Source organism: Melanerpes formicivorus, unplaced genomic scaffold (genome assembly GCF_026170545.1).
Source record: "Melanerpes formicivorus ecotype bairdi unplaced genomic scaffold, bMelFor1.0.p_v2 SCAF_12, whole genome shotgun sequence".
NCBI classification, from domain to species: domain Eukaryota; kingdom Metazoa; phylum Chordata; class Aves; order Piciformes; family Picidae; genus Melanerpes; species Melanerpes formicivorus.
Window position 1 is genome coordinate 5678851 of NW_027142364.1, and position 26615 is coordinate 5705465.

General features: G+C 39.3%; 1 protein-coding gene across 5 annotated transcripts in view; it reads right to left on the minus strand.

Moving 5' to 3' along the window:
- Positions 1-26615, minus strand: part of TBL1XR1 (TBL1X/Y related 1) — a 120047-nt gene that overhangs the window by 52159 nt on the left and 41273 nt on the right. For all 5 annotated transcript variants that reach the window (XM_068145037.1, XM_068145035.1, XM_068145034.1 and 2 more), the window contains one exon: positions 17360-17424. The gene's annotated coding sequence lies outside the window, so the exon portion shown is untranslated. The remainder of the gene's footprint in view (positions 1-17359; positions 17425-26615) is intronic.

Sequence of the window (26615 nt, forward strand, 5' to 3'; positions counted from 1 at the left end):
GTGTTCACCTTGTGATAGAATTTCAAGATGACAGTGAAATCGACAGGATTATGTTATATACAGGACTGCATGCACAGACACAATAATCCCTGAGTCAGGTGGAAATGAAAATAAAAACAAGGACCCTCATGTAGGAAGCCAGACAAATATACCAGGACAAAAACTACAAAACAAATTGCTGAGAGTCACTTCCAGCATGCCTCAAACTGACTGTGAAATGAGAGAAATCATGCTACAAAGTGTCCTGCAGAGTTTTAACTTGGGCCTTGTTATCTACCTTCATCTACAGCTCTCATTGCCGGAGCAAGAGAGTGCTTCAGTGGTGTCAGTTCTTCCTCAGAGCACTGTAAACTGGACAAACTCTACCAGCTGCACTTTATCAATAGAAAATAACTGAACCTTAAGCACTTCTTGAAATGGCCTGGTTCCCAAATGATGCCTGCCACACCAATCTCTCCAGCTCAGCTTGCTGTATCAGTAACACAAGTTGTTTTGGGTTGGTCCTCTGCCCAGAGCTGTACTGTGCACCAGAAAGTACATAAAAGCCAGAAAGGAGTTCAGGAAAAAAGAAGGGGAAAAAAAAACAAAACCAAAAAACAAAAAACCCCAAAACCACCAAACACACCAAAACCAACAACCAAACCAAACCACCTTGAAATCTTTGGATACCTGCAAGAAAAGGGGAGAAACAAGTTTGCTGCTCTGAGTCTGTCTATCCTTAACTGTTTCTTTCACAACTACAAAGCTATGAAGAATGCTGAAAGACACACAAGAGGCAGGCCTTTGGGGAGACTGGCAGCAGAAATGAAAATTCAAAGAGCTCATCACATTTGGAAGGACACTGGTAGTTGCCAGGAGGGCTATGAAAGCTCAAAGCTTCTGCTACCATTGATAACTGTGAGCTTCAACAAGCCAGCAGCTGTAGCACCTTATCCTCTAAAGTACCTGGTATTAAAAAGCAGAAAAGCGCATCTGCCTGTTAGACATTTGGCACTAACAGGGTTTTTTCCCCATACTTGCAAGAATGCTGAGATGACCTTAAGGCAGAACATAGAGCATGTGGTTGAAGGTACTGCTGATGCTTCCACTAACAGGTGAGTTCCACAGATAACAACAGCCAGCAGGGTTTAATCCAGCAATAGCAAATGCTTTCTAGGACACAGCTTAAGCCTCCTAGGACAGCTAGCTAAATGAGTAATAGCAATACAATTTTTGTTTCCCACAAGTTCAGCGCTCACAGCAAAGTTACTCACACAAGAAGGATGAGATGCAGACAATGCACAAAATTCCACGACCAGCTGTTATAGCCCAGGGTATCACAGTACTGCTCTATCAAGTTCTATGGAATGCATTTAAACATGTTTGGATACGTGACAAAACAGATCTAAAAATATCAAGCACATGCAAAGTATAATGCATCTTCCCACCTTATTAGAAGTTAATTTAGGAATTCATTAAAAGGAGAAGTATCACACCAGCTTTTTAATTTACAGATGAGTTTAAGTGCGAGGGAGAAAGCAGGAGGCAAGGTGAATAACTGGAAAAGATAGAAACCTATGTGGAAATTTGTTCCCTCAGAATAAAACTAGTACATAATATCTCTTTGGTAAAGTAACACGTGTGCTGTGAGAAGCAACATGCACTTGCTTGTGTTATGCTCTGATCCCAAAAGATCAAGCTTCTTTTCATTTTATTCTTCAGTTTGCCTGTGAGCTACCCAAAAACCATCCTATGCCTCATGCTATATACAGGAAAGTAACACATTACTGATGCTGATTTACAACGCACAAATTAAGGGGACATGTGGGCTATGCATCACTGGTTTTCCTCTTAGACCTTGCTTCAAGAGGAAGGTTTTTCTTAACACAGTTTAAGTGCCATTACTTGGAAACCATCACTCTCAGAAAATGGTTTTGTGAAACACAACCAGCTTTACTTTCAAGCTTTTGATTGCAAAGGCACACAAGCATGAATGTTACTGAAGCAAAAGTTTCAGAATTAAACATATATGCAAAGAAGGATACACAGCACAGATGAATAATATATGCCTATAAATAAGCAGAAAAACAGACTTTAAATATCCACATCACTATTAATTAGTTATTAATATTAGATTTTCCTTCAAATTAGCCACCCACTAGCAAAATGTCAATTGCAAAACAAGAGACTATATTTATAGTACAACCTACTTTGAGTTTTGAGAGACATGTCAGCCACTGCTACATTACAATACTGCTATTGTGAGCCTACCCAGTTTAACACCTAACTTGAATTATAGGCAACTATACGCAGAAAAGTCATACTAGATTTTAGTAGTCTTTATTACATCACATGAGCTGGTACAACTATTTTTCCACAAAGAAGTTTACACAGAGAGCGAGGGACAAAAAGTAGTGGTAAGTAATTCATCTGTAGAAAGCTTGGTTGGACACTGGCACAGCCATATCTTAAAAGGTCCTGCACAAAGTCACATTGCATCCAAACCCAGTCCCCAGTGAATGCCAGCGCTCCAGGATGGAAGATGCACTTCATATGTGGCTACCTCCTGAAATGCAGAGGTTCCTCTATGAACTCTCCGGCTTTTCTTCTATCATGGAATGACCAAGTAGAGTATAGTCACCATGGGATGCCTCTTCTCTGCAGCTGTTGCAAAGAATGCAATACAGGACTTCTCTGGCAAAACCAGACCATGTTGGGGATTTCATAGAAGGCCAAGAGTCACTGCGGTGACATTTTAAAGAATATAGCCTATTTCACTGAGTTTTCTTCTGGTTTGTGTTTTGTGATTTGCTTTGAAAACAGTTCTCTTCCCTTTTTCTCTCCAGATGCCTGACACTATCTACAGAAAAAGCAGGGGGAAAAAAACAAAACAAAACCCAACCAACCAAACAAAACCCAAAGCATCCTGCAGAGGTTCACTGAAGATGGAGAGCTGGCAGGAGAAACCCTGGCAAAAAACACTATATTGCCTCAAGCCTTCTGCTGAGAGAGAAGCAAGACTCATTGTTTCAGGTACATCTGCCATAGAGAGGAAATAGAACTAGAGAAAGGATTCCATAGAAACAGTTCTGTAAACAAACATAAGACTAATGAACATCTCCTCGACAAGAGGTGACCTGCGCTCACGGTTTGGGGTATAATAGTCTATTCTACATTTTTATAGCAGATTAATTCAGAATACTCAGAAATGTCTGAAAGGCAGACTTGAAGACAAACATAGTATTCATTGCTGCTCATCATTCCTCTTGGCATAAAACCATATCACTTTTCATCAGCTCACAGAAGCCCACTCCTCCTAATAATGCCTTTTATAGAACAACCTTATACAGCTAGTTCTTTTATTCTTGGGAGAAAAAAAGACAAGATAAAATCATCCTTCTACCCTTAAGATTTGCACAAAACCAGAGGCCCTGTGCCAGCTGTTTAATTTCTCATGTATTTATGCACACCAAAGAAATCAATTGTAGCTGCAACTGATTTTGCACATTGCCAATTCACCTTTAAATCCATGGGGAGTGAAGAGAAGTCTGATTTAGCAAGATTGTCATTTGTGAACAGGATTGTCTATGTTTTTCCATTTCCTAAGTTTTCCTTTCATCTTAAAATTCACTTTGATACTATGCTATTAAAACTAGAGGAGTCAAAATCGAGAACAGGAAACAAGAGCTGCAAGAAGAAACAAAACATGAAGCCAGCTGGGATCCAAATCCACTTTCATCACATGGGATATTTTTATATCCATTGTACATTTTATTTTTTCTAACAACAGTCACATATGTAAGCAGGAAGGCTGCAAGGTACTTTAAAGGGAGTTATGAAAGAAAGGATGAATGCAGTCCCATCCAGCCCTTGCTGGGCTTTTCCTTTATATACACTGAAAATATTTAAACCTTAAGAAGATCATTTTGAAGTTTTCAGGATTAGTGTAGACTTGACCAGCTAAGTGAAAGTCTCCACTATCAGCAAATTCCATTCAACCAATGTCTGAGGATCCACGTCTTATAGCTATGAATAAAAACTGGAGCCCAGCTATCGATAAGCAAATTTGCCTCTGTATCTGCAACACTGCAATCTCACACCACCTGCTTTATATCAAAACAGCATGAAGCCAAGACCTAGTTCCTATCTTTTGTTTTTTCCTCCTATGCCAAAAGTTTACTGCAACAGCTTATCTTAAAACATGAAAGCACCATCAGCAGAAGGAAAAGATTATTTTCATTTCAGAATAATTTTTTAGTTATGCTTATCCTAGGCAAAGCTGGCACTACAGAGGGAAGGACATTTGACAAGATTTTTATGGCTTAATTAATCTTAATAGAAATAGGGATAGAATTTAGAGGTTTGGGTACGTTATGGAGATGAAGGTAAGTGGCTTCTGGGAAGTCCTGGCTTATACAAAGCACTCCAAAAATCCACAACAAAAACTTCTGCAAACCACAGAGAAAGAACAAGCCAGTAACAAAGACTTCACCCCTACTGCTGGTAGCAGACACCTATGTCTAAGTACAAGGTCTTCAGGTGATTATTACATATCCTAGAGGTTCCCTGCCACTTGCTTTCCAACAGACAAACCACAGACTTCACGGCCAGTCTAGGTGCATCTCCCTGGGGTAACTGCATTCCCCCTCAAAGATGCCAGGGCAGATGCCTTCCCACTGATTTGAAATGAATTAATTCTAACTGAATATTTGATTATATAACCACAGAAACAAGAGATCCTTTGCCATCATATCCCTTTGCCTGAACTGCAGTTAAGAAGGGAGTCAAATTTGATGACCCTGTGCAGTACAGCAAGAAAAGCAGAGCCGGTTATTCACTTACACAACCTCTGTGGATGATGATGAGGGCAAAAGGCAACTCAGGCTACGAAGGCAGTCAAAGGCAGAAGGATAAGGCAGGACTGTTAAATGATCGTGGACTTTAACTTCAGCACCTAAATCTGCCAGAGCCTTACAAACGTTAATCAAATAAAGTAAAAAAATGTTATTTTCTGCCTCAGGTGAAGCAAAGTTGTCTGTCTATTTGGAAGAGCAACATTCAGATGAGAAAGGAGTTAATGGAAGATATGCCACAACATGCAATATTATTATTTTTATTTTTAAACAAAATTGCCTCATTTTGTCTAGAAGAAAACTGAGACCACTTACAATTAATTAAAGGTTTGTGGGGCTATGTACTTTAAATGTACTTTACATTTATACATACGTGCTACATTTTTATAAGTGCCAGAAAAAGACAATAGCAAATACATTTTTTTTCCCTTTTATATTGAGAGGTAAATTATTTAAGCATTAACTACCCCTGACAATGCAATTAAAACTTGACCCAATTTCTAGACACAAATGAGCTGTGTTGTTCGCAGCACTGTCATACATAACCAACTTCATCCCTATTTAACATGCCCATCAATTTCATTCGTAATACTGAAACCTGAAAAAAAACCCCAAACCTGAAAGCTACTACAAATCATTGCTTCAGAGGAAAATAAGCAGGTATGCTCACAGGGGAGTGGGTGGCAACCCACACCGGTGTGCTTCAATGACTTGTAGAGAAGGAAAAGAGAAACGAGTCTATGCGCAGAGTTTTTATCGCCTCTCTGCACTGCAAAACAGACAGCAACTGAATTATAAGGCTACAAGGCCAGGATTATATAAAACCAAAAAACCTCTGGTAGTCATCATCTTTACTATCAGACTATCAATCACAATGTGCCTTGATACAAACCCTTGTAAAGAAAACTCTGATGTGGTTATATACACTTGGATAAAATAGAGCTGTTCAGAAACATCTACAAAACACACAATGAAAAAAAGCTACACATGCAACAGATCATGGGGATTTTACTCATTTCCCTTAAACTTTTTCTACTTCAGGCACCTCTCTTTTTGTTCAAGGAACCTTCACAACAAATAAACCCAGACACTATGAACATTATTATTACCACTGTTTATCTGAATAACAGCAGCATCCAAAAGGCCCTTTTTCAAGATGGGGGCCCCATTGTGCTAACATTGCACAAAAATGTTAAGACTCCATTCCTGTGCTGAAGAGATTGTAATCTAACCAGACACCATTGATAAACAACATAAAAGTAAAATGTCAACAACCATTAAAAAAAAAAAAAAAAAAAAATCTCCTGTGGAGGACTTTTGTTATTTTGTTTTAATATATTTTCCTTAGACCATCTGCTACTCTTTCTTACTGACAAGATCGTCCAGACTGTCTGCATCACTGGTGCTGATGATTCTGTCCTCCTAGCACAGCCCATTAAAAATAAATACCATTTTTAAAATCCTCTTCTGTAAGAGGCAAAAACCACTGAAGAGTCTTCAAAGATAATGAAAGTGCTGAGATGCAATATAGCTTTTCCAGTCATTCCTGAAAGTCCCTGTTTCTGAGTTAGAATAAATACGTTGATTATTACCATCTGTATCTGAATTCAGTAACTTCTTTTCCAGTCAGTGAAATTAAACATTTGTAGTACTGGATGAGGATTAAATGCTAGCTCTTGGTTTCTGTGCAAACAAATTAGATAAAGAGCTACATAACAAGTCTATTCTGTGTTTGGAAAAGAGCAATCTGTATACACCTAGTCCTGAGAGAAGGTGGTTTCTCTTCTAATCATATGGCAAAGAGCCTCCTACGGATTAGGTCCTTGCTCAGCCCCAGTCAACATGGCAGAAATAGGGGCACTGAGCTAGCTTAGAGACAAACAAGCAGGGAAGTGTTTTGAGGGAAAAGGCTGAGAGAGGAAAGGAAAAACCATCACAGGAACAGGCACTTTTTCTGTTCTTGGCTCTGGCTGTTGGGCTGAGTTAGAGAATGCCTTATTAAACAGCTGAAGCTCTAGAAATTTGCAGCCATTATCCTAGTGTGAGGCAAAGTGTTACACATGCACTTCTGCCTAAGATTTCTTCATTCAGCAAATATTTAGAAGATTTAAGATTCTCAAAACAAATTTTTCTAGATGTTACTAAAAAAAAAATAAATCTCCATACAGCTCTCCTAGATTTGGTTCAAAGTGATAAATAGATGCATTTCCTACAGTGAAGTCTGCACTTCACAGATCCTGCAGTCACTTCTCTCTTAGTACAGGCGATAGGAAGCAAGAACACTTCTTCAAAACGTTCCATTTTGGAGGATTTTTTTTTGGCATTCACCTGTTAGTACAGACACTATTATCCCCCTCCTCCTTTCAGTCTCTTCCTGCTTTTCAACAGCACTGCTCTTTTCATTTAACACATCCATCATGAAATTCTTCCAGAAATACACAGAGAGTCAGGGAACACTTTACCTTTCCACAAACCCACTATACTTAAGGAACAGAAGTGTTTTCCCCACCCAGTTCTTCAACTAAGCTTCCTAATTATAGCACTCTTATCACAGGAGTTGAACATAGGATAGCAGAGGTACTGTATAGCACACTGAATTTTCAAGTCCTGGTAGCCACAAAAATTGCTCTTCAGACACATTAGACCCATGCAGACAGTAACAAAACTCTAGCACAGTGTGCAGCAAGTTCCTTGTGTGAAACCAGCCACAGAGTTATCTTCTAAGTTGTCCTTAGTAACATTCAGCTCCAATAAACCAGCCAAAGAAGGATTATGAACATCTCTCACTGGGCAGTCACATTTCACCCACTCAAATAGGCTCTCTGCTGACCTCTAGGCAATTTTCAGGGGTGCAGCCAGGAAAGATACATGAGGCATGATTGATTGATTTATGCAAGCACTCTGACATGCGTTCTTTTTCCAGTGGAAGATTCCCAGGGAGGTAGCACAGCTCAAATAAAAAGAAGAAAGAAAGAAAATAACATGCTGCCAGGGTAAGAGAAAAGAAGTGCAGTTTTTCTCTAACCCAGATCTCCAAGCTCATTTCCCTATCCAGAGCATTGCGCTGCAAGCCACCATCAATTTTCCACCACATGAGTTGTAAGTCACAACAACATGTGGAACAATTAATTTTGTTTTATGCATTTTCTTCAGAAGCAAGCACTACAGTTCCTAACTTATGAGTCTCGCTTAGCTGAGATCTTCTTAAGTAGGTATTATGCAGCTGTAACTTGGCACTTCTCATAACATTCTGCTCAAGCTTTGCCTTTGCTGATTTTTGTCCATTTGTGACGCATCGTGCAGAAAAAATCCCAGCTCAGTCTTGAGATAACAGAATCTTAGGAACCCTCAAACTGAGTAATTTTTTTATGAGCATGCTATGTATAGATGTCACGAGTTCTCTTTGGAAGGCTTTAGAATTTACATATGTAGCACTCCTTTTCAAAGCATAAATTTGAAGACATTTACATGGCAGACCAAAGTGTTTTCCAGGTCAGACAAAAAATTAGTCTAAGACCTGTTAGGTGCTTCTGAATTTGCTGAACTATAACGTTTGCTTCCCAGGTGACAGTTTTTGTCCCATGTTCCTCACAAAAGGATGTGATTTACTTCTATGCACGTCACACTTGTTAATCTGGCAAAACAGAATACGGCTGAAAGAGGGCTGATGATCTCTTCAGGTTACACAAGATTAAGCTTTCTTATCTTTCAGAGACAAAATCTGTTATTCCACAAACAAACCATGCTTGTTAGGAAGACCACTGGGCTCTTCCCTTGAGCCCAGATTGTATTAACAAGCATCCAACTTAAACCTTGTGAGACTACTTTGCCTCCTGTTATATTATTGAAAGATTATCCCAAAATCTTATTCCTGTGTTGAATGAGATCTGTTTTCCAATTACCAGCATGAATATACTCCTTGCCAAGATACACACATTTCTTCTTGTCCCAGTACTGTCTTCAGTCTAACACAGAAAACAGTTATATTCACTTAAGTTTTTATCAACCCCTCATTAAAGTAAGCAATTATATCCCCTCACAGACTTCCCAACCAACTTTGTGGTGTTCTCTTGCAATGTGGACTCAACTCTTCCTTCACCATTTCCATAGTTCTTTCCTGCACCTCCTCCACTTTACACTTGTCTTTCTTGAACATGGGCTACCAGGGTAGCTCAGCATTACACACAGGGATTCAGTGATGTTGTTTTATACATGAGCAGCATTAACACTTCCCTGCTCCTACTCCATGGACCTTTTCACCTCACAGATTTTATGACTACATTCTTCAGAGCTGCAGGGTAATAGAGAAAAGATATTCTTCAATTTTACTGGTTAATATACTGAAGTCTTTCTGTTCCTCCATCATCTTCAAGAGATAAGCACTCAGGTTAGGGCAAAACTCACAAGTCCACAACCATGCATCCCGTGCTGTGAAATTTCAGTCCACTTCTTCCATTGAAGTCCTAAAGGTCACCCAGCTCTCCCTGTGGATACTCTACTCCTCCTCTATACAGACAGCACATCTCCCAGTTTTGCGTCACTGGCAAATTTTATTGCACACTCCTATTTTTGGTGCCAAAGTTCACTATGGAATACATGAAAGTCAGCCCAAGACCAGTTCTTAACACAACTTCCTCTAAGCCCAACACATTCCCTGTGAGCACAAAATGTGACCTCTCTAACATGCTCCTTATTGACCTCACAATTCTACTACAACATTTCATCAGTATTTTAATGATTAATTTCCAACACATAACTGGAGCAAAGCATCATACTACAGTCTAGACAGATTAGCCCTATCGTATTTTTTTGCCCAACCCCCCAAACTGACGAACTTTCATAAAGACAACACAGGTACCACTAAAGGGTGTCCATAAAGCCCATAATGCTTAAGTTTTGTCTACTGTGATTATGGAGATATATATATACACACTGCAGAGCAGCAACACTTCCTCAGTTCCCTAACACCAAGTCAGAGCTCCCATGACCTCCAGACACTGGAACATTAGGACTGAGATATTTCAGAGCATCATAGTTACACTACACCATGTAACATTCATTCTTCTACCTATGCTACAACCCACATCCCACCGCAGATGACTAAAAAAAAAGAGACAGTGCTTATTCCTTTATTCCTGTAGGCTAGAAGGTGGTAGATAAGCTGAGAAACTTCAGTTGGCTTCAAAGAGAACAGTGGACCCATACTGGATGGGTCAAGGGAAGCAGCTTAGCTCCACAACAGCTTATTCACCACAGCTTCCAGTTTGAGCCAAAACCAAGAAAACACAAGAGTCTGCCCACTGACTGGAGTGGACTTCCAACAAGTAAGCTGGTTAACTGCAACTGTATAGAAAATATCCTGGTAAAACTGAATGATTCAGCACCAAAAAAAAAAAAAAAAAAAGTGAAATATAAAGGAAACCAGAACTTAGGCTAGTGGAAAGGTATGCCAACAATCTGTTCTAAGCTGCACTCACATTCACAAGCTCATGAGCGTTCCTTGCTTATGGTAAAAAACGTGAACTCTGTGAGACAGGAGACAGTAATGCACAGTAACGTAGGGGTGCCAAAGGTAGGAAATAACAGCTTGTACCTTCTCTTTAGAGCAAAACCCCAGCATCTCTGTTTCCATTTGCAATTTATATCACTAACAGTCACCTCCTCACAATGTTTTCTTGTGCTCAGATCCTCTTATCTGCTCCTCATGTTACCCATTGACCAGATGGTGAGTATCCAGAAAACAACTTCTGCACCTCAGCCACTTCTGATGGCTCATTAGTAGAATAATTTATCAACTGTTGCAAGTCTAGCTCTTATAAATTTGTTTTCTATGTAAATCAGGTTCCATGCAAGTAGTATGGAATTCCAGCCATTTCAACTGCATTTTAATGTGAAATGCTGACATCAAGTCTTAAGTTCATTTGACTACTTTTTCTGTTTATGTTATTAGCAATCAGTTTTTCTGGCACTCTTTTCTGTTCCAGTTCAATCACTCAGTTGAATTACTTGAACTCCTGCTGAACTGTACCAAAAAAAAAAAAAAAAAAGGAAAATTAACTAATGCCTCATTTGGTCTTGTGACCATAAAACTTGTGTTTTCATTCCCTCTTTAACCTTTGACCATCTATTTTTCCCCTTAATTTGTGTGCTATGTACCTGATAGTTTTTAATGTGTTTCTTTTATTCATGAAAAAAGAATCTGCTGTGACGGTTTATCTCCCCTCTATTCATTTTAACCACTGCTGCCTTTATTCCAGATTCTCATTAATAAGCAAACACTTAAACCCACTTCTTCACAGTCCATCATACGTGCACATTATGTGACTTACTGTATTCTCTTTACTAGAGGTTCATGGCTGTATTCAGAGAAAGTGTTGACTATGCTAACACAGAAAGCAAGCTTACAAAAGACTAAAACGGTTGATTTTGAACATAGGAAGTTCCATCTAAGCACGAGAAACAACTTCTTAATGGTGAAGCTAATGGACCACTGGAACAGGCTGCTCAGAGAGGTGGTAATGTGTTGACACTTTTAAAATACATGTAGACCATAATAAAATACAGTCCAACTACAGCCAAAATAAAGGCGAAGATTTCATCCATACAATTGACGAGGACAAGTCTTCCACCTATGGCTCACATCTGACATCAACACCCTTCATTTGCACAAATATTAAATGCATGGATGTCAATCCTACATGCATATCAGCCCCTCAAGTCCCTTGTTTTGAACAGTGCTTTTGTATTTCTTTATTAAATCACATCAAAAACATCACACAATGTTCACTTACAATTACGTGTTCATTAACCCAGTGACTATCTTTATTTCTGCTCATATGATGAGATAGAGAAGCCTGTGCTTATATGCCAAGTCTGTATCTGACATCCATGTTGATGGCCACACAGATGCCCTGGTCTTTAGTAGCCAGCAGGTCTCCATTTCTCCTAATTCAGTATATTCAGTATCATTCCCCACAGTCTACAGACTTCCCGTTGTTCTGCAGCAATATTCATTATCTCCCTGCATCAACACCACGGAAACTAAAGGCAGCTTTTACTTTTGTTTACTTGAACTAACGTCAGCTTTCTGTTGTCAAGGAGGAAACTAGCATCAAGACCTGATGGTACAAGTGACACATTAACATGGTCTTCCATGAAGTAAGCCCTTCTTTGGATAGTAACACCTCTGCTCAAACATGAAAAAGCACATCCTTGGGTTTTCTCTATAACATCCTACTTCAGGTACACCTAATATCCAGTTCAATTGTTTTTTTTATGAAGCAACAAGCTTAGTCAGTCAAGAACATACAGCATTGTATTTCCAATTCTTTTATACAATAGAGTGGGGAAAGGGTCATTTCAGGCTATGAGACTTCACCATGGGCATATGGCAGTGAACCCACAGCAGCAATATAAAATCTCCCTCTTCTCTAAAGCAGATGGCATACTGATCAAGTAAGATATAATCTAATGCTAGCTGCACTACTACTGCTGCTATTAACTACTGAACCAAAACCAGTGTAAAGTAGTAAAGACAGGAGAAAAAAAAAAAAAAAGAGAGAGAGAGAGAAGAGGTGAAAGAACAAGACAACAACAGGAAAAAAAACTCAGAATAAAAAAGCTGTAACATCAAACAATACACTGCAGGAGAAACAGCCCAAATTCAGGTACACTTGAGATTTTAATGGCAATAGGCAAGGAACATGAATGGTCTTCATCCTATTCTAGCAGCTGGTGCCCTAGTCTGAGATACTGGCTCAGTTCCCTTTGCTCCTCTGGGCTGCACTGGGCACCTGCCAGGGGCTACATATCCCAGCTGCTTAGATAACGACATATTCATGATTCTGCCGAGAATTCTTAGTCAAAGCTTCTTTCTGAACCACAAAATGCTTAAGAGAATCAGCACAGAAAGTTCTGACAAACGCTACTTCAAAACAGGACCACCACTACTTAAAACTTTTTAAGGAGTAGCTTTTCTTCTGGGTGAATTATTCAGTAGTGTATTTTAATGGCAGAAAGAGAAGGCAATGTTTCTTTTTCCTCTCAGTCAGAAAGGGACATCATTAGCGTGTTTAACTTGCTTTCTGTAAAACAAAACAAACAAGCCCACAGGCAAACAACCAACCCAAACAAACAAACAAAAATACCCCACCAACCCAAAACAAACAAACAAAACCAGAAAATTAAAACCATTCCAAAACTGCGTCTGTATGCACTAGTAGATGAAAGTTTTAATGCTTATCACAGTAGGTATGCTACCACACTAGAGTTTCTCTTCTGTATCATATTATTAGCACTTTCTCTTCAAAACATGTACTACTGCCTCAGCTAATTCATGCTGATCTAATAAACAGAACTTATGGATAAGCACCCTGAAATAATTGTTCAGTTGTAACCAGTTATCAGGCAAAATACATTGCACTTCACCTTCCTTCACTGGTAATAGCATCCACTGATTTTAAAAGCAGAACAGTCCAAAATTTCATGTTTAGACTATTTAAAAAACTGCCAGAAATACTTTTTTCCCCCCTTTTAAAGTTGTACTCCATAAACTGCTCAGCCAACAGCGTCCATGATACATGTTATGAGGACTTCTAGGCCCTACTGCTGAAAATGCTTTCAAGCTTGGTTAGCTTTATGTACACTAGCACTTATTTAGTTCTCAAAAGAACTAGCCCTACACTTGCAAGTTATGTGTACATACATGTGTATGTATTTGAAGAATAAGGGCCTTGGTCTTGTAAGGTTATTTATTTTGAAGCAACTATTCATGTCTCTTGCAGCCAACATCTGAAGCACTGTCAAGTTTCATAAACTCTTGAAAGCAGGAGTCTGTTTTCAGTGCAATGAAAACCAACCTCCAGCTTTACCATCTTTCAGCGGTCTGCCCAACCGCAGATATTCTTTCACACATACTCATAGATGTGAGATGACATTCAGCTCCTGCTGAACTAAAGTCAATTTTCCAATTCCAGTGCAAACCCTGGAGCTAGCACATGGACCAGTCACTGGCCTTGATGGGTGCCAGCAGAGGCAGGGCTTCCACAGCAAATACATCTCCTCCAGTTCTGGGTACAGGCTTCTGCCCTCTTCCTCTGTGTGAGGCCATTTTAACGTAATGGACTGGCAGAAGATTAATCTGGCAGACAAGGTCAGCATTTAGATGGGTTTAACTGGTGTGGAAGCATAAGCTAATAGTTTTGTTTATTTGTTCTTTCAACTGTCTTCTACAGAGTGGCATGGTCATAGGACAATACTACAGAAAGCACCATAAAGATTCAAAGCAAAGTTCTGGCTTGAGTCTTGGCGAAGCTTTTGCAGACATCATCTAATCCCTTCATTGAGTGCCTTTTTCTTTGGAGTGACATTAAACCTTCCCATCTCCTCCAGTCACTTCTGCTCTTCCTGGGCTAAATCCACTGGGTAGATAATAATCTTGTAATGTTTCACCCATGGAATTTCCTGGCCCAAGAGACTCAGCAGGTCTCTAACTTGTAAGAGCAAAGCAGTTGATGCAACACACAAGGGGTGCACTACATCTTTAAAATACAGTACAATATACTCACCTAAAGCAGACAGCATTAAAGAGAATTGATTTAAAACAGCTACTTTGTATTCCTCTCCAGAGACCATGAGGATATTGCTGTTGACAACTGCTTTCCTGAAGACTAAGTAACTTTGTTCTCACTGCCTATCCTTAGCCTTCGCCTGTGTCAGATTGCCAAAAAATTGTAACATCCTCCATTCTCTTCTTCAGGAGACTAAGTGTGTTGACCTTCATCAAACTAACCACTCAGCAAGAGATGGAACCAAGAATCCAGGTACAGTGTTTTCCAGGATGCCTCTCTGAAGGGACATGTTTATGCACACTCACAAACACAGGCCTGCTCCAATGACTTATAGAAGACAGAAAGGTAACTTGTTTTGCTTCTAAAACTTGCAAGAGAAGACTTGACAGGTATGATGGAAAATCTCTCTTGAGTAAACTACCCGTTCCACCACAGAACAAAAAAAATCATTTACAGAAGACTTTGTGGAAGACCTGACGTGTTCTTTTGCTTAGGCCAAAGGTTCAGGACTTCCAATTTTTACTTCCAACACATTCATTAATCCTTAAGTACCAATCTCTAAATGAACCTTCAAAATCCTAGAGAAAGGAGCATTATACAGTATTTTTCCTCCACTTAACTAGCCTCTTTTTTTAGTTAAACCTTTGCATCTTTCCTTTGAGTGTCTGAGGAACATTACAGTTGACTGGAAGAATGGGAAGGAAAACATACACCAACAATTACAAAACATTTTTAAGGACTGACTGATAGCTTACCCTATTTAGTTATCAGCATATGATATGTGATGCTGAAAAATAAGCATCTTTAAAGTGCCTTTAAAATAGAAAAGCAAAGGAAAAAAAACCCGTAATTTCTGTGGGTTTACTTCCCACTTCTCCTCCCCAGTACTTGGATATGGAGCTAACAATCATGATTAAAACACTGACCAAAAATACCAGTATCATTCCTCAAGGAAGTCAGAAATTAATTTCTGATTCAAAAGTGTGTATTGAACAGGGGTAGCCAAGTTAAGCCAAGTCCAGTCTGGGAGAAGAATACAAACAGCTTTTTTCAGGTCAACCTCTGGCCCATACTTTGTCCACAAACACCAGAGAGAAAAAGAACATAATAAAACCCCATAAAAGTCTTTTTTACTATAAACCAGATTAACTTACGATTACTTCTGAGATGATTGTGTGTCTAGCTTGTCTCTTAAACCTACACTCGAACTGTTCAAAGTTAATTAAGATGTGAGCAATTGTTTAGAAATCTCTAGAACAATGACATATTACAACTTTTATCACATAAGCAGCCCTTAAAGAAAAGAGTGGGGAGTATTTCACTTCACTACAAGTAACAGTTGAGTATGTTTTATGATCACTCTAACAAGTAGCATGCCCTTGAGACTGTGCAATTCTGAATTTCTACTATAATTTGTAGGGAGAAAATTAGAACAAAATGCAGTAACATTTCAAGTACAGTCTCTCAGTATTTTAAAATTTTATGAAGTATAAGGACTAGGTTAATATGGAATGAGTCATGTTTTTAAGAGAAGCAGTAATACAGACCTGTGTGTTAAGTCATAACTGAAAACATGCTCAACTAAATAAATAGAAACTGAAATAAAAAGAGATCAAAGTAGCTTTTTGCTGGAAAAGGGTCAACAATGGTAACAATGAGAATTCAGCACTAATAGAAAAGGCTGAGAGCACTGCTAGTTCCAGTTCTGGGATGTTAAAACACAAAGCTAAGTGACCAGGTAAAAAGGATAACTTCTCACTAAAATCCATTCTCACCAGCTGAAATTCATCCCAAATCAATATACACTTATGTCAACATGTCAACTCTGAGCCCAAACATCCGGCTATTAAATGACACACACACTTGGTGCAGATCTTCCTATTTCAGAGTTACATTTACTTTACTTGGTACCAAATACATGCTGCATTACATTCCACTCCATGATGTCTTTTGAGAGCAAGAATCACTTACTACATCTCAAAGTAAAGCAGCTACATTCAGACAAATTCTTGGAATGGCAATTTTGCTTATGGGGCAAGCATATTTGAGGTTATAATTTATTTATGTATTCTTTAGATACATCTCCATACACAAACCAAAAGGACCCGACTTCAGCTCTCAGATCCCAACCGAGTTCTCAAAGCTAGTGGTTACAAACTAACTTCTGCACTGAACACAGTAATCTAGAGATTACTGAAATTCAAAACTCAGTTTGGCATTGCATGCATTTATTTTTTTGAGCTAATGATGCAATTAACATTCCGACTGTGACATTACAAGATACCAAAACTGCTAAAAAAACCTATTTGATCAAAGTTAGAGCAGTAATTTCCAGTCCTTCTCTTCAGACCTCATCTCTGCTTTCTACCTGCACAACTATCAGGAAGAATAAGTAAACCATAAAGACAACCTGCAAATGCAAACTTCCAAGAGCCTGTAACACTGGAATAAGAAAAATCACCTCAACCAAGCTCCTTTCTATAGGAAATAAGATTTTAGCTCCACTAGTCTTACCCTGTTAAATCTGCTGACCCAAAATCCCCCAGACAGTGCATAGGTTTGTTACAGGAGAAGCTGTTAGTAGTGAAACACCCTGCAGAGAGCACCCAAGTGGGGGCAATAGAGCACCTGGCTCAGCTACAGCTCACCCTGAACAGGCTTTTGGCCAGAAGAGGAAGCAAAACTAGTTACCCACAGGATGAGCTGTGTTGTTGTCAAATCACACTTTTCACTTCAAAATAAACAGGCTGCCCTACTTTACACAGGATAAAATCCAGATACAGTTGAAATATTTTTATCAAATACAATAATGGTCTAGATGTTTCTTTAAAAATGTTTAAAATCCACTTTTGTACTAAAAGTAGTTACTCTAAAACTACTATTTGCAATAGAAGACAACTTGTGGCATATCTGCAGGAAAGAACCACATCATGGATAGTCAGTTTAAAAGGTACTTACCATTGGCAGTGCATTGATATGCAGAAGTTTTCCTCTCAGGTGCCTCTTGCTACAGAAGGGTGATGCTGAGAAGAAAATAGAAATATAGGAAACATTAATATTTATTATTTGAAAATGGTGATGTTAACACAATAAAACATTATCAAACCTGGGCCTTCCTGGCTCTTGCAGCCTACTCTGCTCAAGGTGCTGTGTGATTACCCCTGAATATGTACACAGCCCAGAGCAGTAGCGCTCTGGCACAGAAGGACACACAGGGCTGAGGTTTTGCATATATCCTGTCACTACCCACATCACACAAACTTCTCCAGAGGGGAGCCCAAAGCACAGGTCTTTGAACAAATAAGCCTGTTGAATGATGCACTATCAAACCTCTAGACCATCTCACCCATTCAGCAGGGGCACACACAAGCAAAACAACTCATGTATAAAATCATGTCTGGATTTTGCCTTAGCTCTGCAGAAAAAGCACTGGAAAGTTAACTAGGCCTATTAGGCAGCTTACAGTATCTTCTGCCCATGCCAAATTTCTTCTAGAAATAAACCTCAGCTACCAACTTCTAAACACTCCAAAAAGCCCCAAACAGAAAAAAACATTCCAGTGGTTTGACTTCCAAAATAGGTACTGTAAAAGCACTAAAGAAATAATAACAAATCTATTTTCCTTACACATATCAGAATGAATAAATCCATTTATGTACACAGGTGTGCCTATGCACCCAGTTACCAACTCCTGCAGTGACCCCAATAATTGAAAAGAACACCTCATATCACTTGCTGGCAACATTTGACACCAGGTACAGAATATAAATCTTCCTAGTGCAACAGTCAAGAGGAATCTTTCCCATCTTCAAAAAATGAACAAAACCATAATCCTAAAAATCCATTCTCTCCTAAATTGTAGGCATTTTCTTTACATATCAATAAATTCATGCATCTAACAATGGTTAAACAGAAGCAAACATGTTTTCATGTCCACATTTGTTAACTCCATCCACTGTAACACTCAGTTTTACTCAGTAATGGCAATTTTTATTCACACTAACATTTCTAAGTGGTTGCTCTTCATACAAATACTTGCCAGACTACTTTACTTTAGGAAATAATCTAATCATGCACTCAAAGAACAAGGAGGAGGACAGATGAACATGGGTGACTAGAAGTATTATAGGACTATTTTTGGACTAAACAATTTACAAAGCATCTATAAATTGCATGCAAAAACTTTTACTACAAGTAAAGAATAACTATCATTTTCATGACTCATGAAAATGAGAGCTGCAGCAGCTGAGCTTATTTTATTCTTAGAAGATCCCACCACACCATCAAGGCAGGCAGAAATGTAACCTTCATAATGCAACTTAGAGCTGCTGCAGAGGATGCTGAAGAATGCTGGGAATTCAAAGAATTTGCAAACATGCTCATTTCCTTGCTTAGCTGTACTAAGCAGAAATTATGTAAATAGACTGAGGAAAACTCCACTTCTCCAGTGGCATGGCTTCCTATGCGGAGCTGCTCAGGTTTGTTTTCTTCTCCACAGTCAGAGCTGCAGACCAACAGCAGAGAAGAGAAATCTCCATCACTTTGCTCAGCAGACCCCGTAAAAAACATTACTTGCTCATAAAAAGCATTTTCCTTAAAAACAGAATAAACCACTAGCCAATACTCTTTTGAGAACAGCCTAACTCTTTATAAAAACTGTGTGCAGAGAAAGGCAGAGGAGGGCTCTGCTGCCCCATTCTGAGTGTGACGCTTGGCTTGGATTATTTCATTGGGAAGGAACATGGCAAACACAAATAAAAGGATGATTGCACAAACATAAACCATTTTCTTCAATGAAAAAAGGCTTTCTTCAGTACACACTGCCCAAACTGTCTCCTCCCAACACCTCTTTGCCCTTGTGCAATCTTCTGAGTGCAGTACTTATCGTCAAAGCCAAAGAGGGAAACCTTTCTGTCTGATCCGTGGAAGAGGCTTCTTGTCCTTTGCTTTATATCTAAACAGAGCACTGACACGGAAAGAAACTGGAAGCAAAGACTCAAGAGAGCAGAGAATGAGAAAAGAAAGGGTTCACTGACTCTGCTTCATTCCTCACTCATGTTAATTGGTTGTAGGCTCCAGTTTTAAATAAGGGTGCTTCAAATGACACGTAAACATTTAGAAAACACTGTCATGTCCTTCTTCAGAACCAAGTACTGAGTACAAACACTTCAGCAGCAGCTTTTTTCATTCCAAGTTTATCCTATTAGACTTTGTCATTTTGGCAAGTACCTTGAAACAATGCAGGTGACAGCAATCATTTATTGATTTTAGAGACTCTCTCACTTCTCTATGTGGACCTTTATATATGGTGATTTAAACAGGTGACCAGGTGTAGTAACAGCTACACTACGTGACAAAAATAATCCACCAGATGCCCTTGAAGTTGACAAAGCACACCTGGGTAATGCACAATGGCCTGTCAGTTTGGATCCTTCTTGGAGGGATGGTAGGTTGACTACTGCCTGACAATTAATACCATCAGCATTAACTGAATAGTGCTCTCCTCAACTTAAAATATGATTTCGCTGCATGCATACTGACCCTCCTCCCAGCCACTCTTCACCACCTTTAGCCACACTAGGTTCTTCCGCACAAGAATGACACACCTGCCCTGCATCTCCTCTCCCATGACACCACACCCAAACACTCAGTACAATTCCCAACATCTCAGACAGAGCATCCCACTGCAGTGCACAAAGCAGCACTAATGCCTAAAGGCATAAACTCTTGAGACCTGTTGCATGAAGAGGCGGTGAAAAGTCCAAGCAAACAGGTTACACCAGACAAGCAGTTCCCATCTGCAGGGCCAAAACTATCATGCCAAACCAGCTACCAAAAAAGTAAATACCAAACCCATGCTGCTAGCAAAGATTGGGCTGCTGTTATCGACTGAGTAATAATCGTGTGGTACAAAGACAAAACCACAGATAAAAACAACCATGGCACTGCACAGTGACAAATCTGATTATAAACAGATAGCACAGATGCATGCTGACATTATTCCTTACCTGTTTCCAAACATAATCAGTTCAAAACAAAGATTTCTCCAGAAGCCATTTACAAAAACGTTTAACCATTTTCTTCTAGACATGCCACCTTCTATGCTATTTTCTATTACTCATCCATTACACAAGGGTTCACGCTATGGCTAAACCAATGTTTTCTGCGTGAGCTTTGAATCATTTCTGTTCCTCATGTGAACTTCTGCACTCGTGTTTTTCTCCTAATCTTCTTAGGATCACACTGTTTATACTACTTTGAGATTTTGGTGCAATTTAGCTTTAACAACAAATTTAGTCATTAGATGTTGTGCTTTGTGAATTACAAAAGCCGTCTAAGGACACAGCATCTATTCTTCTAAACTCTCCTTCAGTATCCTGCTTTTATCTGGATTCAGTATCTGGAAAGTGTGTCCCAATCAAAGCACAACTAAAAATAACTAAATCCTGGATATTCCCCTCAGTAACTAGGCTACAAAAAGCATCAGACAATAGTTTTAAAAGCCTAAATTGAAAACTAATCACTGCATTGAATCCTCCTTTTCAATTGGTTAATAGGCATACGCAAAACTAGTGGTGATTCTACCACTGTTGTGCTTGGAACATACACAGAGAAAATCAAAGTTATTTCTTTTAATCACAGTTGCACAGCAATGTATAGCAATTTTTTTTAAAACAAATCAGCAATTCTACAGTAACATCTGCTTTTCAGCTGCACTGAGGTAAATACCAACCACAAAAAATTCAAGAGAAACAAATACATGGGGGAGGGGCAGCCAGAACCACACACAAGACAGCATTAAAAAACTGCCATTACCTGCAACTAGTAGGTAGAAACAGGGTTCCTAGTAACAAAATAGCACACACACACTGCCCCAACACTCATTCGAGGAGCACAGCAGCAGCACTGCACTGGAGTATACTCAGATGGAGGGCAGTATCACTGAAGGTGTTCTGCAAGAAGCATCAACAAGGAACATTCAAAGTATCTGAGACCTGCCCAGAGACACATCCACCTATATTCCTAAACTCTATCTGAAATTTTCTCCATGAATTGAAAAATCTTTACCTCCTGATCTTGATTCTATCTTTAAGGCCTTTATTGTATCAGAAATACGGAAAAAAAACAATGCAAGTCAACATTTTGGATAGACCAAAGAAGACATGTTTAAAATACATACTAATATCACATGAAAGTTACATAACTTTGCACGTTTCAGATATATTGTTTCATACACCAAGGCACCTGAACTTACAGATGTGTGGGAACCAACCACTGAAACAAAACAGGTTCTCTAAGAGGATAATGAACAAGAAGTGGGTAAGCAAACACTCTTCTGGGTGGAAGATCACCCAGATATAGGAACTATGCTTCAGCAGTGCACAGAAACAGGATTCACTGTTTCAGCCAGGAAAACTCAGACCAGAGCAAAAGAATATTGTAGCAGTTATATACAAGTTTAATTGCTAATTTCTATAGAAGTCAAAGCTGATACAACCACAGAAACTAGCTTATATAGCCCCCTGAAAGAAAAAGAAGCTTAAATTGCTGGAAAGGAAACTATCTTAGCCAGCTCCATTAAATACCCATAACAGACCAGAGTAATCTCATCAATACCAATCAGTTGGTACCACTGGGGAAGGAGGGAGTGTGAGCTGTGCTGCAGCAAGATTGCGCTCTCAAGGCATTTAAATGAAATTCATTAGTAAGTAACCCAATTCACATAAACTGAAAGTTAAAAGATCCCAGAGAATGAAGTTAAATCCAGTCTAGACTGGGAAAGAGTATAAACAGCTATTACTCAAAGCACTGAGTGTTACATGAAAGGACTGTGGGCTCTAGGGCAGGCACAATATCCCACGTTGTTCACAGACTGCTAGATCTAGGATGGGGCCCACCTGTGTAAATTGAAGGTAGTTTCTACTTTGTATTTTCTGAAAACAGTGGACACCACACATTGAGAATAACAGGAACACAGTGACAAATCATTTTTTGTGTTTTTACTTTACACTGCAAAATTAGTCTGAGAAAAGACTGAGAATAACAGCTTGCCAAACTGGGTACTCTCAGCAGACTCACCTTAAACTGGGAAGAGAAGGGGAAAAGAATCGTTGTGTAAAAAAAAAAAAATAAATAAAAAATCTGGTATGTAGAATTTAGGGACCCCTCTGTTAATCTCAGTAAGTTTAGTAGGAGATTTTAAATACATACCTGAAAACTGAACCAAGGCACAAATAGAATACTTCCCCATTCCCTTGAGGAAAGGTAAGAAGAGTCAGTTTTTACCCATGGTACCACTTTTCAGCCTGCTCCATCTTGCCAAATCAACTCAGCTACACTGCTCAATGGCAACCCTTCCCTTCACCATGCAGAACCTGTTAACCCAGGTGAGCCTTTCACAGCTTAATAGACACAGAAGCCAGCTTTTGTCAACAGGGCAGTGTCTTTGTAGGGAATTGATAGCTGCAAGGTCACCCAGGCTTTTAAACTGGTCTCCAGTTTGGGGACATGGAATAGAGTTCAAACTGCTTCCATGGGAAAAAAATACCACCTTCTTCCCTTACCCTGCTTCTGCTAATGGTACTAGCTTTGTCTGCAGCTTTAGATATTCGGGACAAGATATCCCTCTGCTTTGGGATTAATGGTGGCATTGCAGAAGAACCAGTCTAAATTGTGGAAAGCATCAGAAACTGTGACAGTGGGGCAAAAGCACAACTGTACGTGTCCTTTAAATCTTAATTTATTGAATTCAGTAAAATTCTGCCTCATGTGTGGAAGGTAGGATACATTTTGTAAGAAGACACCACCTTGGAAAATGGGCTCAAAACCTTTCACTTGGGAAATCTCCAGAAACTGGAGGATGTGACAATATTGTGTTATTTTTAACCCTAACGAATGTAACCACTACTCACAACCCTGCTGCCCTCAATATCAGTACCACTACCACCATTACTTTCCTCAGGCAACCAGAAGTCAAACAGAACATTCTTTGAGAGCAAAAGCTCGATCTACATTTTTGTTGAGCCAAGCTAATGAGCTGCAGAGGGCATTTAGGCAATGCAGCAGGACTTGGGTTCTGCTGCAAGACACAGCATTTGCACAGTTTGACGTCAACAGGCTCAAGAAGTCCTGCTGTGGCCACTGACCCTGAACATCACGTACACCCAGGGTTGTCGAAGCTGTGGCTCTCTTCCTATCTGGGAACACACTAGGAAGGGTAGTTGCCTTCCATCTGCCTTCTGCAGGAGCGCCTTGAAGGGTATTTGCCCTCGCTGAGAAGTATCTGGTTCAAAAATAGATGTATTCTGAAATGTTCAAAAAAAAACATCTTACTTCTGATATTGGGAATGTAAAAGTAATAGCATAGTCTGAAAAGCTGAGATCCAAGAATTCTTTTAATATAGCCATCAAAATTACAAGCTACTTTTAACACTCAAAAGCACTTAAAACTCCATAGCTAAGAAAACATTTTTCTGAAAGCTTAAAGTCATACCAGAGGTCAAAAGTAAAGTTTGTGGTGGAGCTGGGGCTCATACACTCCAGATGTTCCTGGGATGCAGCTCCCTAAAATAAGGTGTTTATAATGTATTCCAGATTCTTCTTACAATTATTACTGCTAATATATTTTGAACAAAGCCAGAGAAAAACGTAAGCCTCTCACGCTGCCAAAAAAGGTAACACTGCCTGCCCTGAAATCATCCATTAAACATATCAAGGTATAATTAAATATTTTTCCCCCCCAAATCCTGCTTATTAGAAGCTGCTGCACTTTTGCTTACAGTTCCCTCTCACTTTCCCAGGAATTGTTTTAAAAACTAAGTGATATTTGGTGTATAATGTTCTTGTGCAGGAACACCACCTTTCTATTAAATAAATAAATAAATAAATCTGTGTTTTAATCATATTTTCACACATATATCTTTCATATTAAGCCCTTTCTATACAGGTAAACCCTGTGATTAAGCAGCAGTTCACATTGCACAAGACCACGCAACACACAAGGAATTTTATCTTTTGTCAAATCTCCACACCCTACCACCAGCAGACTTCATCATCCTTCCAACAAACCCTACTGCCTCTCCCCTTCCCATGCTTCCATCGTTTCTCTAATAGGGTGATTCTGAAGCATTATAGGAGGGGTCTGAATCACAAAGAGTTAAAACCTACACGGAGGGAGCTGTCGTTGTTCATGCACTGGTTGTCCAGCCATGCCTGCTAAAAGGACAACTTATTCTAACACAGCAGCCACTGAACTGTGACAAATTGCAGAGTAGGGTATAGGAAAAAAAGACTGTGCCTCTCATTACCATGGCAAGCTTTCTGCTTCAAGAGCAGGTAAGCCATCCCTGCAGTCAGGGTAAAAACTTTGAGGGCAGAGGGACAGTACGTTCGCCCCTAAATAAGCTGCCTCTTGTCCATGAGAGTTTGGAAGGTGTAGCTTAGATGACGGCTTTGGTTTAGCACCCACCCACTCAGCACCCACCATTAGCTCCTGACAATCCCTTTCCCTTAAAAATAACAACAACAAAATTATTAATAATTTTCTGCCACTCAGATGAAGCACCTCACTGCAGAGGCAGAAGAGGACAGAATTGGCTCATGAGAGGAGGAAGGTACTCAGCCCCGAAAGGGAAGAAATGCAGGAACAGCACTGCCCTATAGCTCTGTCATCAAAACACTCCTGTTACCAAGGGATTCCTGGAGCCTTGAACAATGGGGACAGCAGAAAAACCTCATAGCAAACACAGAGTGATGTACTAGGTATTGCAATTCAAACCAGAAATAACACAGACTATACATATATATATAAATTTTTGTTGTCTCTTCAAACTATTTAGATAGCAGAGTCAAGAAACTATGCTTGTCAGTCACATCGATTGAACAGGGAAACAGCTGCCTCAATATTAGACTTATACATGGAGTATGAGACACCGAAACCTGTTCCAAAGAATAAGCAGCCTACAAAACAGACAAACACAGCAAAATATTTACTTTAGCAGTATGGTCAAGGAGAATAGCATTTATTAAATAAATGGATCAAAGTCATTAATCAGCAGCAGCATTAGACTAATAATGCCACTTGTTCTTCACCTTTTAAAAACAGGACCGAAGCATGAGCAAGGAAAACAAATATTTGATTCATCAATGACAGCATATTCAAAAGATTTGATGAGCATCAGGAAATGAAGCCACAGTAGAGAGTTCTCAGAGAGAGACTGTCTCTAGGCTATGATTAATTGAAAACAACCTAACAGAGCCATTATTCAAGTCTGTTGTAAGTAGTAAAGTGGGGCTTATCTACACCTATGCAGTTAAACAAACTATCTGTGCCCTAGGTGGTCTATTCTGAAATAAATAGAAAAAGCTTTTCCTAAAAATGCTGTTCATCATGTTAATTAACATTTCAATTATGTTGGGCTTTCCTACTGTTGGAAATTGGTTCTCCTTCTTGCAGATGGGTGCAGAAAACAACTAAGCAAACTTAAGTTTGTTCCCCAAATGAGTGGAGTCAGTGTTTTTGTTTCACTGAAAATATTTTCTGTTGAATTTCCTACGGTCATTGCAGCTCTACAGCTCAATTTATAGCCCTTTAGAACTAAGGTATCACATGTACAGAGCAACACATAGCAGGTGTTTATCCTACAAACAAGCAGAAGCATGATCAGATCACCTATCATGCCACTTGCAGACAGTTAAAGTTTAAAAATAAAATACAACAACCAAACTTGCTAATGTTAGTCCCTTACCACCTTATATTTCCCTTTATACAAGTTTAAAAATTTTATCCAAACAAAATGGCAAGAGACTGGAAGATTGGCCATATTGGATCAGGCCAAAGGGCTCCCCAGTCCATTATCCTCTCTCCAGCAGTGAGCAGGTGCCCAAAGGAAGAGCAAAACAGCATCAACATGATCTAGTCTCCTAAATATTCTCCTAGTCTCTGGCTATTTTCGACTTGGATGACTTTTCAGAACAGAGTGAGTTTGGTTACTGTGCATTTAGGAACCTTAAAGGAACTATCCTCCATTAACATTTTCAGTCCCATAAACATTTAGCATCTACCTCTCCTGGTAAGCAGTTTTACAGGTCTGCTCTCTGCTAGGAGGAAGAATCACTTTTGTCTTTCTTTACAATTTCATGTGTCTGGTTCTTATTAGTTTGACTCCTGTAAGAGAAAAGGAACCTCTGACCCCTGTTTGCTCTCTCCATGGCT